Source organism: Sus scrofa, chromosome 13, assembly GCF_054392235.1.
Source record: "Sus scrofa isolate SSC_HxYL_T2T_F1_AM1 chromosome 13, Sscrofa_HxYL_maternal_Yorkshire_Landrace_v2.0, whole genome shotgun sequence".
Lineage (NCBI taxonomy): Eukaryota > Metazoa > Chordata > Mammalia > Artiodactyla > Suidae > Sus > Sus scrofa.
Window position 1 is genome coordinate 175,511,916 of NC_139395.1, and position 13,364 is coordinate 175,525,279.

A 13,364-nucleotide genomic window follows, 5' to 3' on the forward strand; every position below is an offset into this window, starting at 1 on the left:
AAAACTGAGGACCAAACTGAAATATATTTGTTTACTTTTGTCATACAATGTTGTAAAGGGGGCTTAAAAATGGATTAATACTTGAGGACTTGGAATATGTGATAGTTTGTAAGATTGTGCCTTGGGATCCCAGGATACTGCCAGCAATGTTAAAGGGAGGCGACCTCCATATGTAGTGACTTCCACTCTCAGCATTTGTTGAAGTTGTTAAAACAAATTTTTCCCTTTAAATTTTGCTTTTTACCACAAGGAGAAGAGCTTATCCTTCAATTTTCTCCTCTCATCTTCTGTAATACAGGCACACAGATTCCGGGGAATGTTCATTCCTCTGATGTGTTAGATTTAATGATGGTACACCTGTAACTCAGTACTCACAAGGATGTTTTGATAATCAGAGGGAGGATGCTTACATTGGGAGAGTTTTGTCTTTATGAATTTATGGACGTATAATATGTAAATCTAGGGAACTCATGTTTGTTTTATTCATCTCAAATAAGGTCTGTGTTAGTTTTTACAAGTAAAGATCCTTAAAGTAGATTTAAAATCACCTTTTCTGTACATATAAACTTTTTCATTGAGGAAGAAGTTTTCATATGCTCTCCCAGTGTTGTGAATGTTTTAAATGAGCAAAGATCAGATATATTATATTTACCCCTTAGGATTTCATGAATGTCATGAAGGATTAAAGAAAGGACATTCAGTTTTAAATACATGTGACTAATTCACTTTGCTGTACCCCTGAATCCAACACAATGTTGTAAATCAACTATATTCCAATAAAATTAAATTTAAAAGGAAGATAAACTCAGATAGTTAAGGAATAAAATGTGCATTGTTTACCAATTCTTTCATCCTTCTTGCAAGGCCATACCCATTTTTATGAACACTGACCCTGTCTATGTCATGTTCTTGTTGATTTTTGCCCTTATACATGCATCCTTTCTTCCTTTATGTAAACTTAGTTTACATAGAACGGTAAATTAATAAAGTTTTAACTAAATGATCCAGATGATTCTAACTTCCAATTTCTGTACTCTCAACCAAGTCTTATATACCTGATAGCTTACAATAGCTCTTGTATAGTCTATGGTTTTTTTTTTTCATACATGTACACACAATTTCCTTATGATGCTGGAGGCATTTTGAGGTTTAGTATGATTTATATTTCTTACAAGATCTGTACCATGCTCTGTGCAAAATTTGATTTTGATTCCAGTCTTACTATCACTACAGCAACTTGTGATACATAAACTGTTTTCACTATTCTGCTAGTGATACTCAGGGACTTGACTGGTTGTTCTAACAGTGAAACTTATTGACCTCTTCTGAAGTTTGCGTGTTTTAATTTTGAATGAGAGTCTACAAAGATGAGTTCCTGTCATGGCTCAGCACTAACAAACACAACTAGTATCCATGAGGATGCAGTCTTGATCTCTGGCCTCACTCAGTGGGTTAAATGATCTGGCATTTCCATGAGCTGTGGTGAAGTTTTCAGACATGGCTTGGATCTGGTGTTGCTGTGGCTGTGGTGTAAGCTGGAGGCTACTTCTCTGATTCGACCCCTAATCTTGGAAGTTCCATATGCCATGGGTGTGGCCCATACAAAAGAAAAAAGGAAAGAAAGAAAGAAAGAGAGAGAAAGAAAGAAAGAAAAGAAGGAAGGAAGGAAGAAAATTATTCATGGCACATCTTTTTTATTATTATTGGTTTTTTTAAAGTGGGAGTTTTGTGGTACAACGGAAATGAATCTGACTAGCATCCTTGAGTTCGCAGGTTTGATCCCTGGACTTGCTCATTGGGTTAAGAATCTGGTGTTGCCACTAGCTGTAGTGTGGGTCACAGATAAAGCTTGGATCTGACATTGCTGTTGGTGTGGCATAGGCTGGCATCTACAGCTCTGATTTGACCCCTAGCCTGGAAACTTCCATATGCTGTGGGTGTTGCCATAAAAAGACATAAAGAACTAAAAAATTAAATAAATAAATAAAATATTAATTATAGGCCACTTAAATATTCATCCTAATTGAAAAAAGAATTTCTGTATAAGTACCTGAATTAATTAACGGAGTTATTTTATGTTGTTACCTGTATGTTTGAGATTCCACCTTAATCAGAAAAAGTTAGTGATATGAAGTGTCAGTCTCTTCCTAGTTTTTCCACAGCCTTCAGTTTTGAGAAGAGTTGGGAATATAACTGAGTAGTTAAAAACCTAACAACAATAACAACAAAAAGACTTAATACTTCAGATAAATAAGTATTATTAACAAATACTAAAAAATAAATTTGAATACTTTCATTACCTAGATTTCATTGAAAAAATCTTGTAGTATCTCTTGTTTGGTTTACAGTGTTAGTTTGCACAGAATTTTGGAATATAAATAATTGGTCCCTAAAACATTTGGGATTAAAATAATGAGAATACGTGTGACTACAAATAAGTTAGATTCAATAATGATATTCCTTAAAATGCTAATTTAAAATTTTCATTCAAATTCTGAGGGATCTTTCTGCATTGATATCAGTGTATTTCTGTCTGGAAATTCATAGCCAACAGATATAAAGATGCCCTCTGAGACAGTGACTTTAAAGCAAATTATACACCACATTAACAAAAGAAAAGTCAAAAATCACATGATCATCCCAATAGATGCAGAAAAAGCATTTGACAATGTCCAAAATCCATTTATGATAAAAACTCTCACCATAATGGGTATAGAAGGAACATTCCATAACATAATCAAAGCCATTTATAACAAACCCACAGAAAACATAATACTCATTGGAGAAAAATTGAAAGCCTTCCCACTACAATCTGGAACAAACAGGGATGCCCACTCTCACCACTGCTATTCAACATAGTACTGGAAGTCCTAGCCACAGCAATTAGACAAACAAAAGAAATAAAATGTATCCAAATAGGAAGAGAAGAGATAAAACTGTCCAAAACTACTTTAACTGATTAACATTTTTTGTTTGGCTTGTTTTTGTTTTTCTATTTTTTTTTATATTGAGTTTTATGAGTTGTTTGTATTAATTTGGAGATGAATCCCTCGTCAGTCTTTTCATTTGAAAATATTTTCTCTGATTCTATGGATTGTCTTTTTCTTTTTTTTATGGTTTACTTTTCTGTACAAAAGCTTTTAAGTTTAATTAGGTTTCAGTTTTTTATTTTTCTTTTAATTTTCATTACTCAAGGATGTGAATCTGAGAAGATATCACTGTGGTTTATGTCAGAGAGTGTTCTGCCTATGTTTTCCTCTGAGAGTTTTACATTATTCCATCTTATATGGAGATCTTTAATCAATTTTGAGTTTGATTTTGTGTATGGTATTAGACGGTGTTCTCATTTCATTCTTTTGCATTTAGCTATCCAGTTTCCATGCACCACTAGTTGAAGAGACTTTCATTTTTCCATTGTATATTCTTGCCTCCTTCTATGTAGATTTGTTAACCATTGGTGTGTGGATTTATTTTGAGGCTTTCAGTCCTGTCCCATTGATCTCTATTTCTATTTTTTGGTGCCAGTACCACACTGTTTTGATGCCTGTAGCTTTGTAATGTAGTCAGAAGTCAGGGAGCCTGATTCCTCTAGCTCCATTTTTCTTTCGCACAATGGTTTTGGCTATTCAGTGTCTTTTGTGTTTCCATACAAAGTTATTATTTTTTTTTTTTGTTCTAGTTCTGTGAAAAATGCCATTGTTAATTTGATAGGGATTGTGTTGAATCTAGTAGACTGACTTGGGCAGTTCAGTCATTTTGACAATTTGGATTCTTCTAATCCAAGAGCATGGTATAACTTTCCATTAGTTTGAGTCATCTTTGTTTTCTATCATCAGTTTCTTAGGGTTTTCAGGATACAGTCTTTTTTTTTTCTCTTTAGGGGGGTTTATTTTGAGGTATTTTGTTCTTTTGGATGCAATGGTGAATGGGATGGTTTCCTTCTTTTCTCTTTCTGATCTTTCATTATTAGTATATAGAAATTAAATCAATTTCTGTGCATTGAATTTGAATCCTGCAACTTTTATTGAATTCGCTGATGGGCTCTAACAGATGTCTTTTAGCACTTTTAGGATTTTCTAGGTATAGTATCATGTCACCAGCAAAAAGTGATAGTTTTATTTCTTCCTTTTTAATTTGAATTCCTTTTCTTTTTCTTGTCTCACTGCTGTGGCTAGAACTTCCAAATCTATGTTGAATAAAGGTCACAAGAGTGGACATCCTTGTCTTGTTCCTCATCTTAGCAGGAATTCTTTCAGGTTTTCACCATTGATAATGATGTTAGCTGTGGGTTTGTTATATGTGGCTTATGTTATATTGAGGTATGTTCCCTCTAGACCCCCTCTCCGGAGGTTTTTTGTAAAAAAAAAAAAACATGGGTGTTGGATTTTGTCAAAAGCTCTTTTGCATCTATTGTAATGATAATATGGGTTTTATTCTTATATTGTTAATATACTGTTGTAATGATTGATTTTTGGGATATTGAGAAATCTTTGCCTCACTGGGATAAATCACACTTGATTATAGTGTATGATCTTTTCAATCTATTGCTGGATTGTTTTGGCTAGTATTTTGTTGAGGATTTTTGCATCTATGTTTTTCAGAGATATTGGCTGGTACTTTTATTTTTATGTTGTATCTTTGTCTGGTTGTGGTATCAGGGTGATGGTGGCCTCATAGAATGAATTTGGGAGTGTTTGTTCCACTCCATTTTTGGGGGAAGAGCTTCAGAAAGATAGGCGTGAACTCTTCTTTAAATGTTTGATAGAATTTTCCTGTGACTCCATCTGGTCCCAAAATTTTGGGTTTTTTGGACATTTTTATTTATTTTTACTTTTCTTATTTTTTGTTTTATTTTTTTGTCTTTTAAAATTTTATTTATTTATTTATTTATTTTTAAGGCTGCACCCATGGCATATGGAGGTTCCTAGGCTAGGGGTCAAATCGGGGCTGTAGCTGCCATCCTATGCCATAGCTATAGCCACTTGGGCTTGAGCCACATCTGAGACCTACATCACATCTGAGGGCAATGCAGGATCCTTAACCCAGCGAGTGAGACCAGATATTGAACCTCTGTCCTTATGGATGCTAGTTGGGTTCATTAACTGCTGAGCCATGAAGGGAGTACATATTGGACAGTTTTAAATCACAGTTTCATTTTCTGTAGTTGTGATCAGGACTTTCACATGTTCTATTTCTTCCTGGCTTAGTCTTGGAAGATTGTACATTTGTAAGATTCCGTACATTTTTTCTAGGTTTTCCAATTTATTGGCATATAGTTATGTATTAGTCTCTTATGATCCTTTATATTTCTTTGATGTCCATTATAATGTCTCATTTTTAATTTCTAATTTTATTGATCTAAATCCTCTTTTTTTCCTTGATGAGTCTGGCTAAGGGTTTATCAATTGTGTTGATCTTTTCAAAGAACCAGCTTTTGGTGTCATTGATCTTTTCTATGGTATTCATTGTTTCCTTCATTTATTAATGCTTTGGTCTTTATGATTTCTTCCCTTTTACTAACTTTGAGATTTATTTCTTCATCTTTCTTGGGTTGCTTGAAGTGTAAAGTTAGATTGAGACTTTGCTTCTTTCCTGAGGTAGAATTATATTCCTATCATTTTCCCTCTTATAAGTTTTATTTTTGCTACATCCCAAATGATTCATATCATTGTGTCTTCATTTTATTTTGTGTGTAGGTATTATTTGATTTTTCTTTGATTTCTTCAGTGATTCATTGGTTGTTTAAGAGCATATAGTTTAGTCTCCACCTGTTTTTTTTCCCTGTTGTTGATTTCTAGTTTACAGCCCTTTGGTAGGAAAAGGAGCTTCAATTTTCTTAAATTTACCAAGTCCTTCTTTGTGGTGCAGAATATGATCTATCCTAGAGAATGTTACCTCTACACTTGAGAAGAATGTATATTCTGCTGCTTTCTGATGAATTGGTGTATAAACATCTATTAAGTCCATCTGGTATAATGCATCATTTAAAGCCTGTGTCTACTTTTGATGTTCTGTCTGGATGATCTATCCATTGCTGTAATTGGAATATTAAATTACTCCACTATTACTGTGTTATTATTGATGTCTTCTTTTATGGCTATTAGCAGTTGCCGTTTATATTGAGGTGCTCCTATGTTGGGTGCATACATATTTACAATTCTTACATCTTTTTCTTGGATAGATCCTTTGATCATTATGTAATGCCTTCCTTTGTCTCTTATCACCATCTTTATTTTAAAGTCCATCTTGTCTGATATGAGTATTGCTACTCCTGCTTTCTTTTGATTTAAGTTTTCATGGAATATAGTCTTCCATCCTGTCACTTTCAGTTTGTATGTGTCCCTAGACCTGAAGTATATCTCTTGTAGACAGCATATATATGAGTATTATTTTTATATCCATGTAGTTCCTCTATGTCTTTTAATCCATTTCCATTTAAGGTAATTGTTGATGTGTATGTTTTTATTTCCATTTTATTAATTGTTTTGGATTTGCTTTTGGCTTGTCATTTTTCTATCTTCTCTTGTTCTCTTGTGGTTTGATGACTATCTTTAATGGTGTGGTTGTATTTCTTTTTTTTTATTGTGTATGTCTCCACTGTAGATTTTTTGTTTGTGTTTACCATGAGTTTTTTATATAGGAGCATATACATACACACACACACACACACACACACACACACACAATTTTCTTAAGTTGGTAGGCTCTTAATACAAATGAATCTCCAGTATTCTGCATTTGTACCCTCCTCTGATTTCAGTAATTTCTTTGTCTTTACTTTTGATCAGTTTCATTTATGTGCATCTCAGTGAGTTCCTTCTCAGATTATTCTGTATTCATTGTGCTTCCTGCATTTAAGTCAGTGTTTCTTTTACCATATTAGGGAAGTTTTGGGCTATTATTATCTCTTCAAATATATTCTCCAACACTTTCTCTATATCTTCTCTTTCTTATACCCCTATAAAGCTACATCATTGGTGCATTTAAAGTTATTTCTGGGTTCTCTTAGACTGTCCTCATTTCTTTTCATTCTTTTATTTATTTTTTTCTTTTCTGCATCAGTGATTTCCACCAGTCTGTCTGTCACCTTGCTTATTTGTTTTTCTGCCTCCTGTATTCTGCTATTTGTTCCTAGAAGTGAATTTTCTATTTCACTTAATGTATTTTGCATCTCTTTTTGTTTAACCTTTAAATCTTCTATTTCTTTGTTCACCTTTTCTTGTAATTTATTGATCTTGGCCTCCAGGTGTTTTCCGAGATCTTGGATCAGATTTACTACCATTACTCTAAAGTCTTTTTCATGTCAGTTGCTTATCTAAATTTCATTTTTTAAATCAGTTTTTGCCTTGTTCCTTTATCTGGCTCATATTCCTCTGCCTTTTAATTTTGGATATTTTTTTGTGTGTGGTATCTTTTTTCATGCTGGAGGGTTGTAGCCTCTATGCTTCTTGTGTATGCCCCTTTACAGATGATGTTGATGCAGGCATCTGTGTCAGGCTTCCCGCCCATCAGAAGGGCTTATGCCAGCCCACAGGTAGGTGAATCTGAGCCTTGTCCCTCTGGTGGGTGAAGATTTTTCTCTGAGTGTTATTAGAGGTAACTGTGTGTCTAGGAGGACTTTAGGAAGCCTATTTGCTGATGGGATTGCTCTGTTCCCACCCTGTTTTTATTTGGCCTGGGGCTTCTCAGCCCTGATGGACTGAGCTGGATTTTTCCAAAATAGCAGCCTCCAGAGGACCTCACACCAATGATTTTTCTTAGGACATCAGCCTCCTATGTACTGTCCTCATGGTGAGCCACAACCACCTCCTGCTCTCCCATAAGACCCTCATAGAGTCATAGATAGGACTAACCCAGATTCTTATGGAGTCCCTTCTCTTCCCTGGCATGCAGTGCACATGAAACCATGTGTGTACTCTCCAAGAGTAGAGTCTCTGTTTCCCACAATCTTACGGAGTTCCTTCTCAGAAGCCCTGCTGTTTTTCAATGCCAAATGCTCTGGGGGATCCTCCTCCAAATGCTAGACTCCTAGGGTGGGAAACATAACATGGGGTTCAGAACTCTCACTCATGAGGGAGAGCCTCTGTGATATAGTTATTTTCCATTCTGTGTGTTGTCCATCTGGAAGGTATGGGATTTCTTAGATAATGAAAGTACCTCTTCTACCATCTCAGTGTGACGTCTTCTTTGTCTTTGGGTATAGGATATAATTTTTGGTAGTTTCAGGTCTATTTTGTTGATGGTTGTTCAGCAGTTAGTTGTAATTTAGGTGATGTAAATAGAGGAGCTGAGCTCGAGTCCTTCTAATCCAACATCTTGTCTGTGCCAAATCCAAGTTTTAAATATTTAGAGTGAAAGAAAAAAGAAGAGTGATGGGGGAGGAGAGAGGAAACTAGAGATGAAGGGAATGGAGAAGAGAAGATGAAATTGGATCAAAGGATAAAAAAGGAAGGGAGGAAATGGAAATTAAATGGAAAGGAATGGACAAGGAAAAGGATAGAAAGGGAAAGATACAGAGTAACAAAAGGAAAAGAAATATTTCTTTTAAATAAAGGAAAGAGAGGCAAGCAGGTTAGGAAGTTTCCAGGCTACGGGTTGAATCAGAGCTGCAGTTGCTGGCCTATGCTACAGTCCCAGAAACGTGGTATCTGAGCCATGATGTGACCTACACCATGGCTTTCAACAACATCAGGTCATTTAACCCACTGAGCAAAAAGGCAAGGATCAAACTTGCCTACTAATGGATCCTAGTTGGGTTTGTTACTGCTGACCCATGAAGGGAACTCTGAGGAAAACTTTTTTGATGTAATATTTGAGAGTTTATTTTTGACTTTGTTAAATAATGTGTCTTTGAAACATTCAAATAACTGTGTTCTTCTTGGTAGTTGGATTTATGAATCTGGAGATTAGGGGAGTTGTCAGAGCTGGAAACATATGTTCTGGGTCATCTTCATAGCGATGCAATTAAAAGTAATAAAAATAAAGGAAATCACCTAAAAAGAAAGATTTGGGAGCATAGAATAGGGACTGTTAAATTTTGGTTGAGATTTTCGGCCTCTACCCAATCTCAATAAAAACATTTAGACTGGGTAGAGGTGGAAGAATCTTTCCCAATCATAGTACTTATTACTTTTTAATTTAACAACAATTAAAATTTCTCTTTTCACTACTGGAATAGAAGAAGATAGATTGGGATACTTGCGTTTTTACTGTGAAGATTAGGGAGGATTGAAGTAGGCCCCTCTGTGTATGAAGAGCATGTGACTCTTTGATCATGCATGAACAAAAAGAAGGCTTAAGAAATCAATGAATAAGGGAAGAGTAGTTAGTTATATACGCTTTTCTGTAAATGTTATATAATTGTATAATTCACACTTCACAACATTCTAAAAAGAATCCAAGTTGAGTAAAATGCTGTGTAAAAAAATGTAAGCAATGAGAAAAGTATATAAATTATGTTTATGTCATAACTCTGAATGAGGGGGTCCTGTGAATTTAACACAAGTGGAAGAGGTAAATCATTAACCAGTTGACTTAGCAGTGGAATTTCTGGATGATATGGTAATTCTGTTTTTAATTTTGAGGAATCATCATACTTTTTCCATAGTGGCTGCACCAATTTACATTTGCAAAAACATGGTACAAGTGCTGCCTGTTCCCTCAGTCTCATGTATACTTGTCTTGGGATTTTGATAATAGGTGTGAGATGATATCTCATTGTGGTCTTAATTCCATTACCCTGATGATTGGTGATTTTGAACACCTTTTCATGTATGTCTTTTTAGCCATAAGTTATGTTTTTGGAAAAACATCTGTTAAGTCCTTTGCCCATTTTTAATTAGAAATTAGATTGTTTGCTTTTTCACTGTTTAGGTGCAAGAGTTTTTTTAAAATATATATTTTTGTATATAAATCACTTAGCAGATATATGATTTGCAAATATTTTCTCCCATTTGGGAGGTTGCCTTTTCATTTTTTGTTGATGGTTTCCTTTGCTATGCAGAAGTTTTTAAATTTAATGTAGCCCAACTTGTTTATTTTTGCTTTTGTTGTCAAATCTTAAAAAAAATGTTGTGTGCAATGTAAGGTGCTTACTACCTCTTTTCTCTTGGAGTTTTATGATTTCTCACTTAGACTACTTAAGCCATTTTGAGTTCATTTTTGTTTATGGAGTAAGATAGTGATTCACTTTCATTCTTTACTCTGTTGCTTTCTAGTATTTTCAGAACAATTTATTAAAGAGACCATGTTTTCCCTGTCTTAAAAATTGTTATGCTTTGTTGTAAACTAATCAATCATGTATTCCTGGGTTTGCTTCTGGACTCTGAATTCTGTTTCATTGATCTTTGTGGCTACTTCTATGCCATTACTGTGATTTTATGATTACCATAAGTTTGAATATGGTTCGTAATCAGGAAGAATGATATATCCACCTTGGTTCTTTCTAAGCTTGCTTTGGATACTTGGTGTCCTTTTTTTGCCATACACATTTTAGTACTGTTTGCCTATTTTTTTGAAAAATGCCATTGGAATTTTGATGGGAATTGCACTAGCCTGAAGATTTCTATGGGTCATATGGATATTTCAACAATATTACTACTTCTGATCCATAATCATGAACATTTTCCATTCATTTGTCTTTTTAATACTTATCAATTTTTTTTATACTTACATCTTACAAGTCTTTCACCTCCTTGCTTTTATCTATATATTTGATCCTAGGTAGTGTGTGATACAATTGAAAATAAAATTTTTTCCTTAATATTTCATTCCTCTAGCCTGTTGATAGTGTATAGACATTCACCTGATTTTTGTATATTGATTTTGTATCCTGCAACTCTACTGAATTTTCTTATTGTTTCAAACATCATTTTTTGGAATCTGTAGTGTTTTCTATGTAAAATATCATGCTATCTACAAACAAGGAAGACAAATAATGACATTTTCACTGCTACCTTTCAAGTTGGATATCTTCATTTTTTTTCTAAATCAATTGCTGAGACTTCTGATACTGTCTTCATTAAAAGCAACAAGAGTGTTCATCCTTCTCTTGACCCTAATAGCAGAGGAAAATCTTTAATATCATTTAGCAAAGGACTTATGTATTACATTTATTACATTGAGATACTTTTCCTCTATACCCACTTTATTTAGTTTTTATCATAAATGGATGTTAACTTTTGTCAGCTCTTTTTCCATTAATCTATTGAGGTTATTATCTGAGTTTTATTCTTCATTCTGTTAATGGAGTATATCACATTGATTAGTTTTTGAATGTTGAACCATCATTGCATCTCTGGTATAAATTTGACTTGTTCATGGCACATGATCTTTTTAATGTGTTGTTGAGTTCAGGTTGCTAATCTTTTTTTTTTTTTTTTTTTTTTGGTCTCTAAGTTTTTGTAGCATGTGTTCCTGTCTTTTTTTATGTTTTTTTTTATTTTATTTTCCCACTGTACAGCAAGGGGATCAAATTATCCTTACATGTATACATTACATTTACATTTTTTTTCCCCACCCTTGTTCTGTTGCAACATGAGTATCTAGACAAAGTTGTTAATGCTACTCATCAGGATCTCCTTGTAAATCTATTCTAAGTTGTGTCTGATAAGCTCAAGCTCCCGATCCCTCCCATTCCATCCCCCTCCCATCAGGCAGCCACAAGTCTCTTCTCCAAGTCCATGATTTTCTTTTCTGAGGAGATGTTCATTTGTGCTGGATATTAGATTCCAGTTATAAGTGATATCATATGGTATTTGTCTTTGTCTTTCTGGCTCATTTCACTCAGTATGAGATTCTCTAGTTCCATCCATGTTACTGCAAATGGCATTATTTCATCCTTTTTATGGCTGAGTAGTATTCCATTGTGTATATATACCACCTCTTCCGAATCCAATCATCTGTCGATGGACATTTGGATTGTTTCCATGTCTTGGCTATTGTGAATAGTGCTGCAATGAACATGTGGGTGCATGCGTCTCTTTTAAGTAGAGTTTTGTCCGGATATATGCTCAAGAGTGGGATTGTGGGGTCATATGGATGTTCTATGTATAGATTTCTAAGGTATCTCCAAACTGTTCTCCATAGTGGCTGTACTAGCTTACATTCCTACCAACAGTGCAAGAGGGTTCCCTTTTCTCCACAGCCCCTCCAGCTCTTGTTATTTGTGGATTTATTAATGATGGCCATTCTGACTGGTGTGAGGTGGTATGTCATGGTAGTTTTGATTTGCATTTCTCTTATAATCAACGATGTTGAGCATTTCTTCATGTGTTTGCTGGTCATCTGTATATCTTCCTTGGAGAACAGTCTATTCAGGTCTTTTGCCCATTTTTCCATTGATTAATTGGCTTTTTTTGCTGTTGAGTTGTATAAGTTGCTTGTATATCCTAGAGATTAAGCCCTTGTTTGTTGAATCGTTTGAAACTCCTTTCTCCCATTTTGTAAGTTGTCTTTTTGTTTTCTTTTTCCTTTAATTTGCTATGCAAAAGCTTGTCAGTTTGATTAGGTCCCATGGGTTCTTTTTTGCTCTAATTTCTGTGACTTTCAGAGACTGACCTGAGAAAATATTCATGATGTTAATGTCAGAAAGTGTTTTGCCTATGTTCTCTTCTAGGAGTTTGATGGTGTCCTGTCATATATTTAAGTCTTTCAGCCATTTTGAGTTTATTTTTGTGCATGGTGTGAGGGTGTGTTCTAATTTCATTGTTTTGCATGCAGCTGTCCAGGTTTCCCAGCAATGCTTGCTGAATAGACTTTCTTTTTCCCATTTTATGTTCTTGCCTCCCTTGTCAAAGATTAATTGACCATAGGTGTCAGGGTTTATTTTCAGGTGCTCTATTCTGTTCCATTGTTCTGTCTGTCTGTTTTGATACCAGTACCACACTGTTTTGATGACTGTGGCTTTGTAGTATTTCTTGAAGTCTGGGAGAGTTATGCCTCCTGCTTGGTTTTTGTTTCTCAGGATTGCTTTGGCGATTCTGGGTCTTTTGTGGTTCCATATAAATGTTTGGATTGTTTGTTCTAGTTCTGTGAAAAATGTCCTGGGTAATTTGATAGGGATTGCATTGAATCTGTAGATTGCTTTGGGTAGTATGGCCATTTTTACAATATTGATTTTTCCAATCCAGGAACATGGAATATCTTTCTATTTCTTTACGTCTTCTTTAATTGATTTTATACTTCTCAGCATATATGTAGTTTACCTCCTTGGTCAGGTGTATTCCCAGGTATTTGATTTTTTGAGGTGCCATTTTAAAAGGTATTGTATTTTTGTATTCCTTTTTCTAATATTTCATTTCTGGTATACAGAAATGCAAGTGACTTCTGAATGTTAATCTTATATCCTGATACTTTGCTGAATT